At 39.6% G+C, this 16,102-nt stretch overlaps 1 pseudogene across 1 annotated transcript; it reads left to right on the top strand.

The window, feature by feature from the left end:
* The first annotated feature begins 2,656 nt into the window (after positions 1–2,656).
* On the top strand, positions 2,657–13,757 carry LOC145490477 (uncharacterized; annotated as a pseudogene). Its single transcript, XR_014049702.1, has 9 exons — positions 2,657–2,894; positions 3,349–3,705; positions 4,812–5,206; positions 5,925–6,035; positions 9,923–10,141; positions 10,600–10,770; positions 11,189–11,513; positions 11,723–11,980; positions 12,578–13,757. The product of XR_014049702.1 is annotated as an uncharacterized LOC145490477 (transcript).
* Positions 13,758–16,102: the final 2,345 nt, after the last annotated feature.

The raw sequence follows: 16,102 nt of genomic DNA, 5'->3' as shown, positions 1-16,102 counted from the left end.
AAACAGGGAAAACGTAAAACGGTTGATCCCAATAGAGCACCTAAGACTCATACTAGCTAGCTAGCTGTAGTTAGCTTTTCTGTTTTAAGCTTAATTATACCCTTCATTGACAGTACATAGACTTCAGCTTACCTTTAACTTGTTCCTCGTCATCACTGTCCACAAAATCGACGCAAATAGGACTCGCTGAGCTTGTTTTGATTGGTGTGACCGGAGCAACTTCAGAATAACCGGCCACTTTATTTACATGTGCCGGTGTGCTTTGAAGAACGAGGTATATAACAATAGTTGCTATTCTTATTCAATGAGATGCTAATAAGTGGCCGGGTATTCTGAAATCACTGGCAACACTGGAGTCAGAATCGTAGAGATCCAAACACCTCACGCGATCTTTCCTCGGAGTGCTGGCAACCAAAGGTTGGATACCATTTTGGACACCATATTCACGTTCGTGGATTGAACAGAATTAAAAACATCAAAGCTCAAACAGCCCGCCCAACTCCCGCTCAAACCAACCAGCCAATTAGAATTGGCCGCTATGTAGGTGACAATTTCCGGTTTTCCACTGACAATTGGTTTCAACATGATGAGCTGCACTCGGAATTTCGACGACTATATCGTACCAAGAACTTTCAACATCTTTCATAAGGAAAGCCTCGCTGGAATAGTGAGTAGATTTCATTGAAAAAAAATACAGTTACTTCACTAGAATGTGGTGTGAGAACGAATGGTTGATGTGTGTTGTCGGAGCCTTTTAAAACCCCGGCTATCTTTAAAACGAGGAATGGGGAATGGGGAATGGGGAATGGGGAATGAGGAATGGGGAATGGAAAATGAGGAATGGGGAACGGGGAACGGGGAACGGGGAACGGGGCACGGGGCACGGGGCACGGGGCACGGGGCACGGGGCACGGGACACGGGGCACGGGGCACGGGGCACGGGGCACGGGGCATGGGGCATGGGACATGGCGCATGGCGAATGGCGAATGGCGAATGGCGAATGGGGAATCAGAAAATGAGGGATGGGAGAATGGGAGAATGGGAATGGGGAACGAGGAACGGGGACTCTTTAAAATGGGAATCTTTAAAAGCGGGAATCTTTAAAATAGGGAATCTTTAAAAGCGGGAATCTTTAAAACGTGGAATCTTTAAAAGCGGGAATCTTTAAAATAGGGAATCTTTAAAAGCGGGAATCTTTAAAACGTGGAATCTTTAAAAGCGGGAATCTTTAAAATAGGGAATCTTTAAAAGCGAGAATCTTTAAAACGGGGAATCTTTAAAAGCGGGAATCTTTAAAATAGGGAATCTTTAAAACGGGGAATCTTTAAAAGCGGGAATCTTTAAAATGGGGAATCTTTAAAAGCGGGGATCTTTAAAACGGGGAATCTTTAAAGTGGGGAACATTTAATAGCGTTATTCTTTACTGAAAAGTGAACGAGAATCTCTCAGTTTCCCACCGGAAGCTATTTATTCTGTGGCTATCTTTAAAACGAGGAACGCGGATTGGGAGAATCGAGGAATGGGAGAATCGGGGAATGGGAGAATCGGGGAATGGGAGAATCGGGGAATGGGAATGGGGAACGGGGAACGGTGAATCTTTAAACTGGGGAATCTTTAAAAGCGGGAATCTTTAAAACGGGGAATCTTTACCCCATTTTAAAGATTCCTCGCTTCCCCGCTTCCCCGCTTCCCCGTTCCCCGTTCCCCACTTCCCCGCTTCCCCGCTTCCCCGCTTCCCCGCTTCCCCGCTTCCCCGCTTCCTCGCTTCCCCGCTTCCCCGCTTCCCCGCTTCCCCGCTTCCCCGTTCCCCGTTCCCCGTTCCCCGTTCCCCGTTCCCCGTTCCCCGTTCCCCGTTCCCCGTTCCCCCGTTCCCCCGTTCCCCCGTTCCCCCGTTCCCCCGTTCCCCCGTTCCCCCTTCCCCGTTCCCCCTTCCCCGTTCCCCCTTCCCCGTTCCCCCTTCCCCCTTCCCCCTTCCCCGTTTCCCCTTCCCCGTTCCCCGTTCCCCGTTCCCCGTTCCTCGTTCCTCGTTCCTCGTTCCTCGTTCCTCGTTCCTCGTTCCTCGTTTTGAAGATAGCCCTAAAGCACCGATCTGCGATTATCATCAGTTTGCCGGTAAGTGAGAATCTTTTACTGTTTCTTTGATTGGACATCGGGAAAGGGGTTCCTTTTCGCGCACCGACTTTGATATCTATCACATCCGAATTCAGCTTATAGTTAATTAACTACGGACAAAATACTTCTACTACAATAAATCTAAAAATGGTTTTGACCTAGCATCACGCTTGTGGCCATTAGCTTAAGCTTATTTCTTGGTGAACGGAGAATCTGGTAGCGCTGAAATAGATCTCAAGGGGGTAGATAAAATTGGTGCAAACAGATGGTTTGTAATTGGTAAATAGCCCCAGAAAAATTTTCCTAGTAAAAAACGAGAAGGATCACGTTTGATATGTCTCTGTTACGATGTAAAACGAATTCGAATTCACGGACGCGCGCACGAGGAAAGCGCGGCAAATTATTTTCTCACGATACATTTAATATTACGTTTCTTTGTGAAATATGTCTCAACATGTTACTTTGGCTCAGAAATTGGCCCTATTGTTTAACTACAATAGCAAACTTTTCTGATTCGCCGCATAAATAGCGATCAGTTTCCGTCCTACCGCATTCGGCTAGTACATCAAGAAAAGTGAGAGAACTCAGCCTTCAAGAAGATTTCCGTAAGCTGATCGACCTGTGCTCCTGAGAATGGAAAAGAAGCTCTGGTGCATCAAAGTCTCGTCAAATGCTGCCTTTTTGTTTAAAGGAGGCGAAAGAGTTGCGCACTTCCGAAACATCGTGGGAGTAGCGAGTGTTGAAGCTTGGTTGAAATGTCTTCTCCCGTTGCAAAGAAATTGCTGAAGGTAATCGCGAGTTACAAACCTTTGTCCCGAAGGCCAGATTGGTAATTTGAGGTTTTGATTTTAATTTCTCTCGTCGAAAGCGTGGTTAATATGTAGACTTGAGTTTTGTGGGGAGGATGCACTTCCATGGATACAATCAGCTATCCTATATAAATCTGTTCATGACAATAGAGAGTTTAAGCGTGACGTTTACGGCAGACGGCAAACGGCAAACAGCAAAGATAACCTCTGATTTTTTATTCTTTTCTTGTGATCCTTAAAAATGTCTCCTGATATTCACCACAAATACAAATATTTTCACTCTACTGTACAGACAGTTAAAGAGAGACAGCAAAAGTTTCATTTTTGCCATTTGCCGTTTGCCGTAAACGTCATGCATGCTTAACCTCTCTAATACCCCTTATGTTTAAATAAGGACATTTTATATACTTAGTTACTTTTTTTAAGTATTATTTCAATTTCCCCTTTCATTTGTTAGATGGAATTCGTACCTGCTGAAAATGGTAGCTATCGCTAGCTATGCCACACTGAACCCACGCCACTTTAATCCATTTGACTGTGAAGGCGAGTTCCGAAAGATTCCAAAGCAACCTGTAGATGGCCTTGCAAACCAGATCTCCAGAACATTGGAAGAGCTTAGGAAAGGGGAATCTGAAAAGAAAGCTGATGAGGACTAAACCAAAGCTCCAGTTAAGCGAAAACTGAGTCCACTATGTTCTGCAATGCCCTCTAAAAAGCAAAAGGTGGTGGAGTCCAGCCATGTGAAGGGAATACAGGAGCATTGTAATGAGTGCCAGCTGGACAGTAAGTACTCTTTATTTTATCAGAACAGACATTTACCATGGTTTTGCACAAACATTTTACAGTGGGAAAAATAAGAAATGAGATTTGTCTATTTTCGACTTATAATGACAAATAATTATTAGCCTATGGTAGGCAACAGAAGCTGAAAATTTGCTCACATCATTTATAAAATTATAAACAATTATTCGATGAGGTGATTGTGATATTCAGAATAATCAAGGTCGAGGTAGGGGTTATCAGTCGAAGCCGAAGGTCAAGGCTCTTTGGGTTCAGCTGGTAACCCCCACCGAGACCTTGATTACTCATTGAAAAAATAAAAAAATGGAAGTCATATTTTTGCTTCTTAACTGATTGCAAGCAACACAAGGCACGCAAACTTGACATGATCACCCTTAGAAATCATGATCCATGGTCATATACATGAGTTGATTACCTGTGACCTTGAGTGTCCTTGACATGATTATTGTATAAATTATCTACAGCTAGATGATGTCACAGGCACTGATTTCGAAAATTCACTATACGCTTTCGGCCAATCAGAAAAGAGATAGTGAGTTCAATGTATAAATTGATAACTAGAATTTGCACACAATATGAATGACCTAGAATGCAGTTTGTGGAGCTGTACAGAAATTGATATTGCAGTATGAAATGTCATGTTGTTATTTTTAATTGATTGGGAAGCGCTCTGTGTATAACTGTTGTGACAGTGATGGTTTGGGTATCACAAAATTTCAAGCAGCAGTTAACCCTCTCACCCTAGAAGTTAATGCCAGTAGATTTTACTCTGGGGCAGGGTTAAGCGATTTTAGTCGTCAAAGAAGGGGAGACAGGGGGGTTCTTGGGGGTGAAACAGTTAAATGGTGCCTAACTTCGGTGTACATGTAGAACAATTATAAGTCATAAGGCAAAAAGTAAAGTCAACAGGGCAAAGACAGGTCAGAATAATTGTCTCTCCCTTGTTTACATGCTGTTGCCCTCAGTTTTTGGCTATGACTTGAGAGTTCTTCGCTGAAGTTAGATGGTCAAGATTTGGCTGCAATAATATTTAACAAAATAACTGAAATATAACAAAAACCACCACATTATTTATCTTTTTTGTACAGGTAAAACCTATTTTATTCCAATCAAATACTTGACAATGCCTCCAAAAGTAAGGCAGATAAGAACAGTTGATGACACCTTCTTGAAGCAGTTAATACAGAGCATGGAGGAACTACCATCAGGAAACTACAAGGCCTTGTTTGTGCTAGTGAAAGGCATAAAGAAGAAAGAAGAATTCCAGACAGACAAGTTGGAGGAATATGAATAGGAAGTTCTTGGTGGTACTCATGTTATGTTGGCCAGCAAGCATCTTCACCAAAAGTACCCTGACAACCCAAGTTACCATGGACGTGTTGCTAGAATTTATGTTGGTCTATCAGACCAAGAAGCACTCTGGCTTGGCGCAATGCACAATAACACTGGGGCATTCCATCACCAGCTCACATACAAGGATGAGGTGAATATAATTAAGACTTTTTGTTCAGGGTTCGTGCAGGTCATTGAAAACCTGGAAAGTCATGGAATTAGTAATTTCAATTGTCAGGCCTGGAAAGTCATGGAATTTAAGTGAAGGTCATGAAATTTAAGTGAAGGTCATGAAATTTAAGTGAAGGTCATGGAAAAGTAAGATTCTATTAAATGTACTCCACAATACAAGCTTAACAGTTTTGTTACCATGGCAACATACTTGGTTCCAGACCTCCCCAATATTAAATGCTTTTCAGCAATTTCTGACCATCTTCAGTGTTCCATTTTGATGTTTGCTAATGGTGCCTTGTGTGCATGATCCAGTGAGCATATAAATATGTTAGGTTGAGTTTGAATCAAGTGGGTGGGGACTGGAAAAGAGTGAGTTACCATGAGAGCATAATTTTTTATAGCCGTAGGTGGATGTCCTGTAGAACTATCAGCCTACCAAGTTTCAATGGTCTGTGCTGCAAATTGGCAAAGAAAGCTCTATTTATATACTTGATATAATATTGGGTTGAGTGTATGACATCATCAGTCATCTCATTTGCATATTTTACACATTGTTCAAACTTAACTAATGCAGATATTTGCAAAGGGTAAACGCTGTTTTTAAACTTTAATGAGTTGTATGTGATACACCTAAAAAAGCAAGGGGTAAAAATTTGATCATAGTACCTCTTTTAATTTGATTTAATTTCAATCAGGTGGAAATTTCATGAACACAGCTGTTTTTGCCTTTGCAAGATTGCTCAGGAGATCCACCACAACCAAGTGATACATGGAGGGACATGTGCTCAAGTCTCCTCCACAAGAAGGTGAGATAGGCATTTAAATCTCGCCCTGGCTGGATTGCATTTTTACAGAATCATGAGTTTATTTAAAAAGAGCATGGTGTGTACTTTTTATGATTATGTACATGTAACACCAGTTAAGGATAGTACTTAGATGGCTTGGATGTATCTGTTCATGCACCTTACTGGATTGTTATAATAGGGTGTGTCTGATTCATTTGCATTGTTTACAAGACAGTAGATTGACAGAAAGGCTGAAATGTGGAAATTTGCTCAGTTGTTCGTTTTCTGTTTTTGTGACTACTGCGCTTGCGCAGCAGTCACTATTGCCATCGTCTGAGTTTTCCGAGAGTAAGTAAATAACAATTGAATATACTTCGGAGCCAATCAGTACAACGAATATCCATCTCATGGTCTCTTGCAAACACTTCGTATTAACAATGATTCGCCGATAGTCATTGATGGCTGCCTCCTTCGATCTCAGCTCTTGGAAGTGTTCTTCGAAATTTAGGTGAGTTTTAAAAATATTTTACAACATTTACTTCTCACAGATTTCATATTTTGTTTCCAACCGATCAGATGAAAGGTTGCGTGAGGATTTAGGTCGAGATAAACGGCGAATTTCTATTGTACTGAGCATTGATTTGTCGACACGCATTGTAAATAAACAACCCTTGCCGATACTTCATAATTTTGGAAGTAGCTTTAGCCTCGTATGAGAAAATCTGGGCCTCTCTGGAGGAATATTGGGCGCCCATGTGGGATAATTGAGCTTCTTTGGGGCACATATTGTGCTCCAATGTTTTATAATTGAGCCTCTCGAGCGACCATGTTGGGATAATCTTGTAGTGATCGATAAACTATTTAAAAAATAGAGTGTTTCTGTCGAGGAACTATCGGCTGATAGTTGCTCCCGCGGAAATTTGATGCTCTTGAAACAAATATGCTACTTTTAAGAACATCAAATTTCCAAGGAGCAACTATCAGACCGATAGTTCAGAGACATAAACACTCTATTGTCTTTATTGTTCATCACTAAATTATCTTCCGTGGGCCGGTTCAAAAATTATATTGAATTATTTTCAACTTGTTTTGATGAAAGCCGTGAAAGCCAAATGTAAAATTTAAAAAAAGAAAACAGACAAAAAACCCACTTAATACAATTTCAATTGTTTGTTTTCTATAAGCTAGCTTGTTTACAGAAAAATGACGGTATTCTCTTTGGATGGGCTCTGAGGGCTGATAGTGTCTTGTGGATGAACACTTTCATGTCATGTGATCAATTTAAACAAATAAGAATCAGAGAAATTTAGTGGTGAACTATAATGAATGATATGAAAGCTTTGTTGTACTTGATAGATTTAAATGATCGTAGTTCAAATGTGTAATCAACTACTGTGAACAGACTAACTGCCAGAAAGCTTTTTAAATAATGGAAAATCAATCAACTTTCGAATTCTAGAGACAGGGAACCATCCAGAATTCCTGGTGGTGAATGTTTGTTCCCCGATGTATGGTGATGCTACGTTTAATTGGAATATTAGAGCCCCCGGGAGGTACTCCCAGAAAAGTTGGGTGGAGGTGTGCGGCCCGCTTCCCAAAACCCTTACCCTATTTATGACCAAAATCTGCGATATTCCCTACCCTATTTAAGACCTGACCAAATATTCAATACCCTATTAAATCAAAACCCTGTTTCAGACCTGCGTTATAACACGTTCCCTAGTTCAGACCAATGTTAAATTACCGTTAACATAATTTGTGAAGGGCTTTTGTTAATTTTCTTTTTGATAATGATGAAAAAGTGGCTTCTTCTTAAAAACATACCCATATCAAGGCTACAGTGCAAAAACCATACCCTATTTATGACCAAAATGGCCAAAATAGACTAAAATTGATACCCTATCTATGGCCAAAACGGCTGAAAAACCATACCTTTTGGGGCCGCACATACCTCTATAGCTCATATAAGGGAATACCCCCGCCCAGTATTAGAGCTCTAGAACATCCCACGAGGTTTATTGAAAGTAAAATGAGATTTCCAGAATAAAATTGTCACAACAAGGTACATGTACATGGTGTTATAATCTCATTATTCCAGCTCTCGCAGACAGAATCCAATCCACTTATTTCAGAAATCAATGTTATTTAGGTCACATAGATAAATTACTCTATGTATCAATAGGACCATTCAACTTTGTACCAATGTCAGCTGTCAGTAACACAGTTTTGGTGATGTCTGAAACTAGCTCTTTTCTATCAAAAAGAGAATGACTGGAGGAAAAAGTTACATATAACAAAGCAACAAGAAAAAGAATTATACAGACATTTAACCTACCTGCTTTGAGGAAAAAAAAAACAGTTAAAAACTCATATTATTTATATACAGTAATACCTAGTTAGATGTATATCTAGCTACATATGTGTATGTATAAGTTTTGTTTTATTATTTTTGTGGATAATGTAAACTAAAGGCAGGTGTGGTCATGTGTTGATCAATTCCCTTGATTGATACTTGATCAACCCTTCATCGACCCTTGATTGACGCTTGATCAACATCTCAGTTGACAGTTGGTCAAGAGTCAACTAATTTTGGATTGATGCATATGAGTCGGTCGACACTCGGTGGATGTCGATTGAGTGTCGATTAAGATTTTGATCGAGTGTCAATTACAGGCTGATTGAGGTTATCGATGGACACTCAATCACAGATGCATTTAGTACACATGATCTATTTTTTGTCTGTTTACTCTGTTAATAGTCTCTGGAGAAAGCCAAAAACCAATTTGAATTGTTAAACAATGCATTCAATATGTTTTGCTCTTTTTACTACTAGATATACAAAATAAGGATATGACAACTTCTTTTAAAAAGATCTGACCAACTTGTTTTGTAATTAATTATTGCAGGAGCAGATCCAGGATTTTTCAATAATGAATGCCCCTGAAATGTTGCAATTTGAGAATTGCGAGAAGCAATCAAAACGGTTGACTACAGCACAACAACTATGAAGGGCTTTAGTGAGGATGAATGGTTGGGCATAAAAACGAGCCTCGATGTTTCACAGTAGAGTGCTGCCTTGTACCTCAAGGTTACTCACTGGTGTAACTGTTATCACTATTTTAGCTTATCACAATGAGGTACCTGTCCAGAGTGTTTGCCTTAAACTCACTCACTTACTCATCCCTGTAGAGTGCTGGCTGTAGCAAAAGTTACCTTTATTTCCTCCATAATACAGGTACTCTCAATCAACCCCAGAACTGTTGCTATGATTTGTACCATTCTCGTTGTGTTGTTTACCATAAATCTTGTTTCATCAGTTTATTAAAATATTAAAAAATGTTTTTGATTGTCTCATCAGGTTTGTTTACTGATTACTTTTCATACACCATACGTCATACACTGCTGATAGTTTTACACTTGATTCTGTTAACTGTTACACTGGCGACACCCAAATGTACTAATAGACCATTTTTGATGTACTAAAATTCCAACTTGGAGGCTTGAGGAAATACAAGAAAAGAAATCACATTAAGTTTGAGGAATGAATAATTAATTTCTTTTGTTTTATTCCCCGAAGCCTCATGGCCATGTTAGAATTTTAATACAATGAAAATGGCCTATTAGAGAACCATTTTTTTTCTTCTTTTGTACAAATTCAAACATTCTTTAACAATAGCTTATTAGTATTCAAGAATGCCTCCAATCACCAACATTCATGATCTAACATTTGCACACATTCTTCTCCACATAACTGCATATATAGGACAATTCTACTTTTTGTGTTTCCACCTTTTAAGCAGTAGTCACATGCGCCTGTATGGCGCCTATTTTTATTTAAAAGTCATTGCCTGCTCCTTCTGTTATCACTGTCTGATTTCTGTTCTGTCAATTCTTTTACACCTGTGTAGAAAAGAAACCTAAGTGAGGTTTTTACAATGGCACAGCTGTCTGCAGAGGGATGGAGACATTTTCAAGCACTGAATACTTTGTTTGAAAATGCTCAGTTGAAGGGACAAAAGCCAAAGGCCACTGACATTGTGAACAAGGGGAAGCCAGTGCTAAAGCAGTGGCAGTTGAAGCCTCTTTGTAGCTTGTCAACTCAGGTCCAAAATTTCCTGTTAGAGAAGGTAACCATCATTAATCAAGACCTATATTTTCTAAGTAGTACCTGCTGTACCCGTATGTATGCAGCACAGTGTGGTGCAGTGATCTCTGAATGAGAAGAGCTCAGTATGAACCCTTCCCTGCTTCCAAACACCTCAAGTTCTTTTATTTCTTGAGCAGTAAATGCATAAATGACTGCAAATAAATTACAAGGTCTGCTTACCTCTTGGATGATCTTGACCTGAAGGAAAAAGAATTTTATAAAAATGATGACCATAAAACTGAGAGGAGAAAACTACTATTATATACTTTCTGCCTTAGGACTAAAGTAATTATAAGAAATTTGCGAAAAAGCCATTAATATTTTTGAGTGAATTTATTTTGATGTATGGATTGGATTATTGTGGGAGTGAGTCGTTGTCACCTGTACAGTGGCCTAGGACTGCCATACATCTGTGCATGTGGTTGATGTCTTTTGCAGGTGTCAAAACTTGAGATGAGCTTGGAGGAGATGAAGTCTGCAGCTTCAGAAATAAAGTTATTGCGGTCAGTTCAAGAAGCCATCGTTCTATTCTTTAAGGCAGAGACTTGGGAAGAGTTTGCAGATGAATTTGGATCTGAAGTCTCGCCAGAGAAGCTGTTACGCTTTGCTGTAAGCATAAGTCCTGGTTATATCAAGATACATTCAGTTGCCTTAGCAAAATAACATAATTGATATTTAATTTGATAATAATGATTTCAACAACTTGAAAAAGTGTAAGAATTTTACAATGGATAATTATGTGGCTATAGCCTTATGTGGGATGAAACATACGTATGTAAGGCTAACCACACAATTATCCATAATAATGATTTCTTCAAAAAAAATGCATACTATTAAGCTTTCTTTTACACAAAGTCCAGTCAATATGGAGATTATTTGAAAAGTTGGGATGCAAATAATAGAAACAAAATAACTGTTTTGCTGCTTCATAATTTTCTTGCATGTGAAAAAGTCAGGAATAAAAACAGAGAAAGATGTCCATGTTCAATAACATTAACAAATGGCATACTGTATGTCCTACTTCCAGGTGAAGGACTTTGAACAATTTCATGAATTCCAAAAATATTTAGAAAGACTGAGGAGACAGAGAGATAGTGAGGGTGTCCAGAAAGTGGATGGTGTAGTGGATGGCAAAAATGGAGCAAAGGGAATCATTGTCTTTTCTCAGGATTTCAGCATGGTGGAACAGGCAGCTGTAGTAAAGTTACCTCATTTTCATGGTGCGTTTTTGGCCATAGGGAATGCAGGCAATGATTGTGAAGTAAGTACACATCTTGATTATGTTAAAAATAAAACCAAGGTGACAACTTACTGTAAAATAGTTCTTGGGTATCTTTTACCAGTGGTTGAATAATAAACGGCATTCTACAGAGTTTTACAAATGTGATGGCAAAGTACAGTGTTTGGAACATATTACTGTAAACTCACATTTTTATATGTCACGGTGGACAGACAAGGGCATTTGCCAAAACTGCATTTGCCAAAACATTTTTACCATAAAGAGCCTCAGCTTTTGAGGCTTATCAGATTCATTTTTGACAGCACATGTAACTGATATTGTTTTTATCACCATGGTCACTTACTTTAAAGTCAATGGAATTTGATCCTTGTCTCTGTCTGTGTCCACAGAATGTTTTGGATGTGATTAGCCTTATATCCAGGCTAAATTTCACAAAGACAACATTCTTCAACCTTGTCCTATTCACGAATGTTGATGATGTCAAGGTAGTCAAGGAACAGATGATAGAGGGGGGAGCAGCAGATACTCAAACAGCACATTTCTATGTGAAAAATGTTCCCCAAAGACGCGAGAAGACAGGTAATAATATTACTGCACATTTATGATTTTTTAAATGCTTCACCCGCCCATCCAGATAACTGACATACATGTACCTGTATAATTAATGTTATCCATAAGGAACATAATCTTGGGGAATATTGTATTGATGGGTTTACATGTAATTGTCACACAACAAAATTAAAAAAAAACCAGAGGGCTTCTTGATGCTTGTTCTTTAAAAACTGCGATATCTACCAAGTTTTTAACATCAACAGATTTAAGTTATAACAAGTGTTAATATATTTTAAAGTGATGATGGCATTTTAAAAAATCAGTCAGGCCATCAACTTTGTTCTGAAAGCAGAAGTTAATTGGCCAACTAGAATTCCGAAAAAAGTGTTAGCTACATGTAGCCTCTGGTTTACTCTTTACTCAAACCACAATGTTTGTGAACCATTTTGTCCAGTTCTGCTTGATGAACATGCTGTGTGGTTTCTTCTGTTTTGAGACTGTTGATCAATGAAAATCTAATTTGGAGCAGATTGTTCAAATGTTAAATTTCAGCATTACCACTACAAACTGAAATAACTAACAGGAGCTTGTTTTGTTTATGTTTTCCGTTTTCACTTGTTGCAGGCCCTTATTTGAGAGAAGCAGTGAAGACCTTTGTCATGGGCCACTGGTCAGTGTCACGACAAGTCACCACCAGACATTTGTCCATCTCTTCAAGCCCAGAAAATTTAATCACTGTGGACTATGCCCCAAACCAGCCATTGCCGGAAGATTCCTTTTCCTGGCTGGTGGAGCATCTCTCTAGAGAAGGAGATACAGTTGTCGATGTTAATAGTAAAAGTGGGAGTGCCTTTGTTGCGGACCTCAAAGGAGGCAGAAATGCTGTGTGGATTAGCTCTTCCTCCTCTGAAATGCAAAGTGAGATCAAAGCAACAGTTGACAGTATTTTTGCCAGTGACTCTGATGAATGTGACAGAACCATCTCCGCAGATTAGGATTACAGTGATCAATCATAATATTTCAAATGTAATTTAAGCATTCACATGCTGATCACTCACCATTGTTTTTCTATAATGATTTTTAAATGATCTTTTGAAGTAGTGGAGCACAATTATTTTCAATAGTTTCAAGTTCTTGTATATTATTCTAAGTTTGAAACTGAATACATTAAATTATTTTCTTAGCATTTGTTAGCTCCGTGCAGTATTTCTATTTGCAGTATGGTCTGTGTTCTGATCACAGGTTGCAGAGTTTCTGCAGCATGTGCTCTGATTCCAAGGTGCAGAATTCAAAATGTGTGCAGTTTCCAATGCCTTAGTAAATTGGTTGCCCGTGCTCTGATCCCACAGTGCAGTATTTCTGAAACCTGTGTTCTGATCAGAGGGTGCAGAATTTCTGTGGCCTGTGCTCTGATCCCAGGGTGCAGAATTTCTGCGGCCTGTGTTCTGATCACAAGGTGCAGAATTTCTGTGGTCTGTGTTCTGATCACAGGGTGCACAATTTCTGCAGCCTGTGCTCTGATCCCAGGGTGCAGAATTTCTGCAGCCTGTGCTCTGATCACAGGGTGCAGAATTTCTGCAGCCTGTGCTCTGATCACAGGGTGCAGAATTTCTGCAGCCTGTGCTCTGATCACAGAATGCAGAATTTCTTCAGCCTGTGCTCTGATCCCAGGGTGCAGTATTTCTGCAGCCTGTACTCTGATCCCAGAGTGCAGAATTTCTGCAGCCTGTGCTCTGACCACAGGGTGCAGAATTTCTGTGGTCTGTGCTCTGATTCCAGGGTGCAGAATTTCTGCGGCGTGTGTTCTGATCCATCAGAACACAGTCCTGTGTTCTGATGGATGCATGGTTAATATTTAAAATTCACCAAAAAGAAAGCATGTTCTGCATGTACGACAGTTTTAAGGCTAATTTTTTCAGAATAGCTTTTGCAGTAACCATTATGTACGATGTTTCAACAGATTTAGATCACCAGCATTATTGTTTTTTTAGAACTCTGCAAGAATTTAATCTTTGCAGTGCTCAGTCGAACAGGTGCAATAAAAAATTGTGTCGTATGGCATTACTTTTTATGACAAAAACGGTGTCACTTAGCACTGCAAGAGAATATTTGTGTTTTACATATTCCTGAAAGGAATCGTTTCCCCGTACCATTAATTTTCACCCAAAACATGATTGTTAATATCTTAAGAAAATGCACTCTCTTGAGGTCTAAAATATGGATTATCTCTGCTTATTTCCAGCATAGAGCATAAAAAGGCCATTTTTGCCGAATTATGCGTAGAAGTAAGGAAAAAAGAGCCCAATTTAGCGGAAATTGCTGCTTTGGAAAAACACAAAATAGATTAAAAGGCGTTTGTACAAATAGTGCACTAAATGTTGTACTTTCAGCAAACTTTAGATCATGCATTGCACCTGGATAAAGTAAACATTTGTATGCGCGTTAAATAGAATGAATGTATTTGTTGCTGAACGAACTTAAATGATTCAGCGAAACAAAATTCAACTGACTTTACACAGCTTCCTAGGCTCAGTAGACATACATTCTGCAGATTTACATTAGAAACTAGCTTTGCTGAGATCGCCATTCGTCAGCTGATTTTATAAGGTCTATAAGCTGGCTTTACTCCATATGTAGCTGAGTTTAATCACGCTCCTTTCACTTCAGGTTTCAAGTTTGTTTTCTGAGAATTTGACTGTTGTCCACGCGCCATCGCACTAGCGTTTTGTTTACGTTTGACAAATCTTTGACTGTTTCCTTGATTGTTGGCTCTCCAGCCTCGATATATTGGCCTCCCACAGATTTACAAGGTATTTCACCTGGTCCTCTGTCCATCGGTCTTGCGTTGCTGTAGTCTTGCCCTTTTTCTTGTCCTGCTTCTTGTTTTCTTCAGTGGAAGTGGAAGTGCTGTCAATCTCGCTCGTCGGAGTGCTAGTTCCACTAGCACTGCTTTCCGGGTGAAAACTGCCACTGCTTTGGAGTGCTTTGTCCTGGCTGAGAACTACCGGTAGTAGCTTGGGGCATTGGGGTCGTGGAATTCCGATACGGGTATGACTAGTAAAAGTTTTGAAAAAAATAGCCCGGAGGGTAGCAAAAGGGAAAGCTGTTTGGGTCGGACGTCTTGCAAACTGAAGAAGAGCGCGCGAAAACCTAAAGGTCACGTTCTAGTGTAACATAAGTACGGGAATTAACCCTGCGACTCGTCATTTTTGACGTTTTAATCATTGTATTCTCGGTTGTTTGGCCTTTGAAGTTTGGCCGTCCTCTGGAATGCTTAGCAGACTCGAAAATTCGCGATCGCACTAGGACAAGTCGAACAACGACAGATTTTTGACATAAGGTGATTCCTCACATTTGCATTGCGCATCCTTACTGCGCATAATTTATGGCGTCATTAGCGCGCGTTCGTGCACGCGCACATTGAAAACATGGCGGATTTGCCTTGATATCGGGTTCTGTCAGTTGAAAAATGGCTATAGCTCACTAACGAGCTCGGGCACCCCAATTTTTTTTCCAGTGATTTTAATCAACTAATCATTAGCTTTGCGTGAGAAAAGACTGATCTGATTACTATTGTTGAAAATTGAATAAATAAGGAAAATAGCAGCTGCACTGTAGTCTTTTCTATTTTGCAGTTTGATAGCCGTGGCAAGCAATTTGGTCCAATATTTTAACAAGGATTCAGCTGTCTGTCAAAATCAAACTTAAAAAGTTTATTTGTGTCCGACACAAGTATTGACTGTAGTTTGAGGCGTGTTTTCATGAGTCTGGGCTCACAAGGAGTTTATAATAACTCGGAATGCGTTCTTGTAATAAGCATTAAATAATGCTCAGATAGAACATTTTTAATGCCTCACTGCTCCTTAACGAGCATGGGCACCCCCCTTTTTTATTTCATAATTAAAGTTCTCATATGATAAATATTCAGTGGACAAAGTTTGAACAAAAATCTATTGGCAGTTTTATTTCAGGGGAATTACCTTAAAGTGCCACTGAAACGAAATTTTCGTACTCTCTTTTATTATCCCAATCTATAGTTTCAAACGTGCTTAAAGTAATGGTGAACTTTATTTCTGTCAAATCCTAACGGAAAGTGCTTTTTTTAGCTGTTGAAATCGACTTTTTGGAGCAAAACTGTGTCCGGGCTCT

The sequence above is a fragment of the Orbicella franksi genome, chromosome 6 (genome assembly GCF_964199315.1).
Source record: "Orbicella franksi chromosome 6, jaOrbFran1.1, whole genome shotgun sequence".
Taxonomy (NCBI): domain Eukaryota; kingdom Metazoa; phylum Cnidaria; class Anthozoa; order Scleractinia; family Merulinidae; genus Orbicella; species Orbicella franksi.
This window is presented reverse-complemented; position numbering and strand designations above follow the sequence as displayed.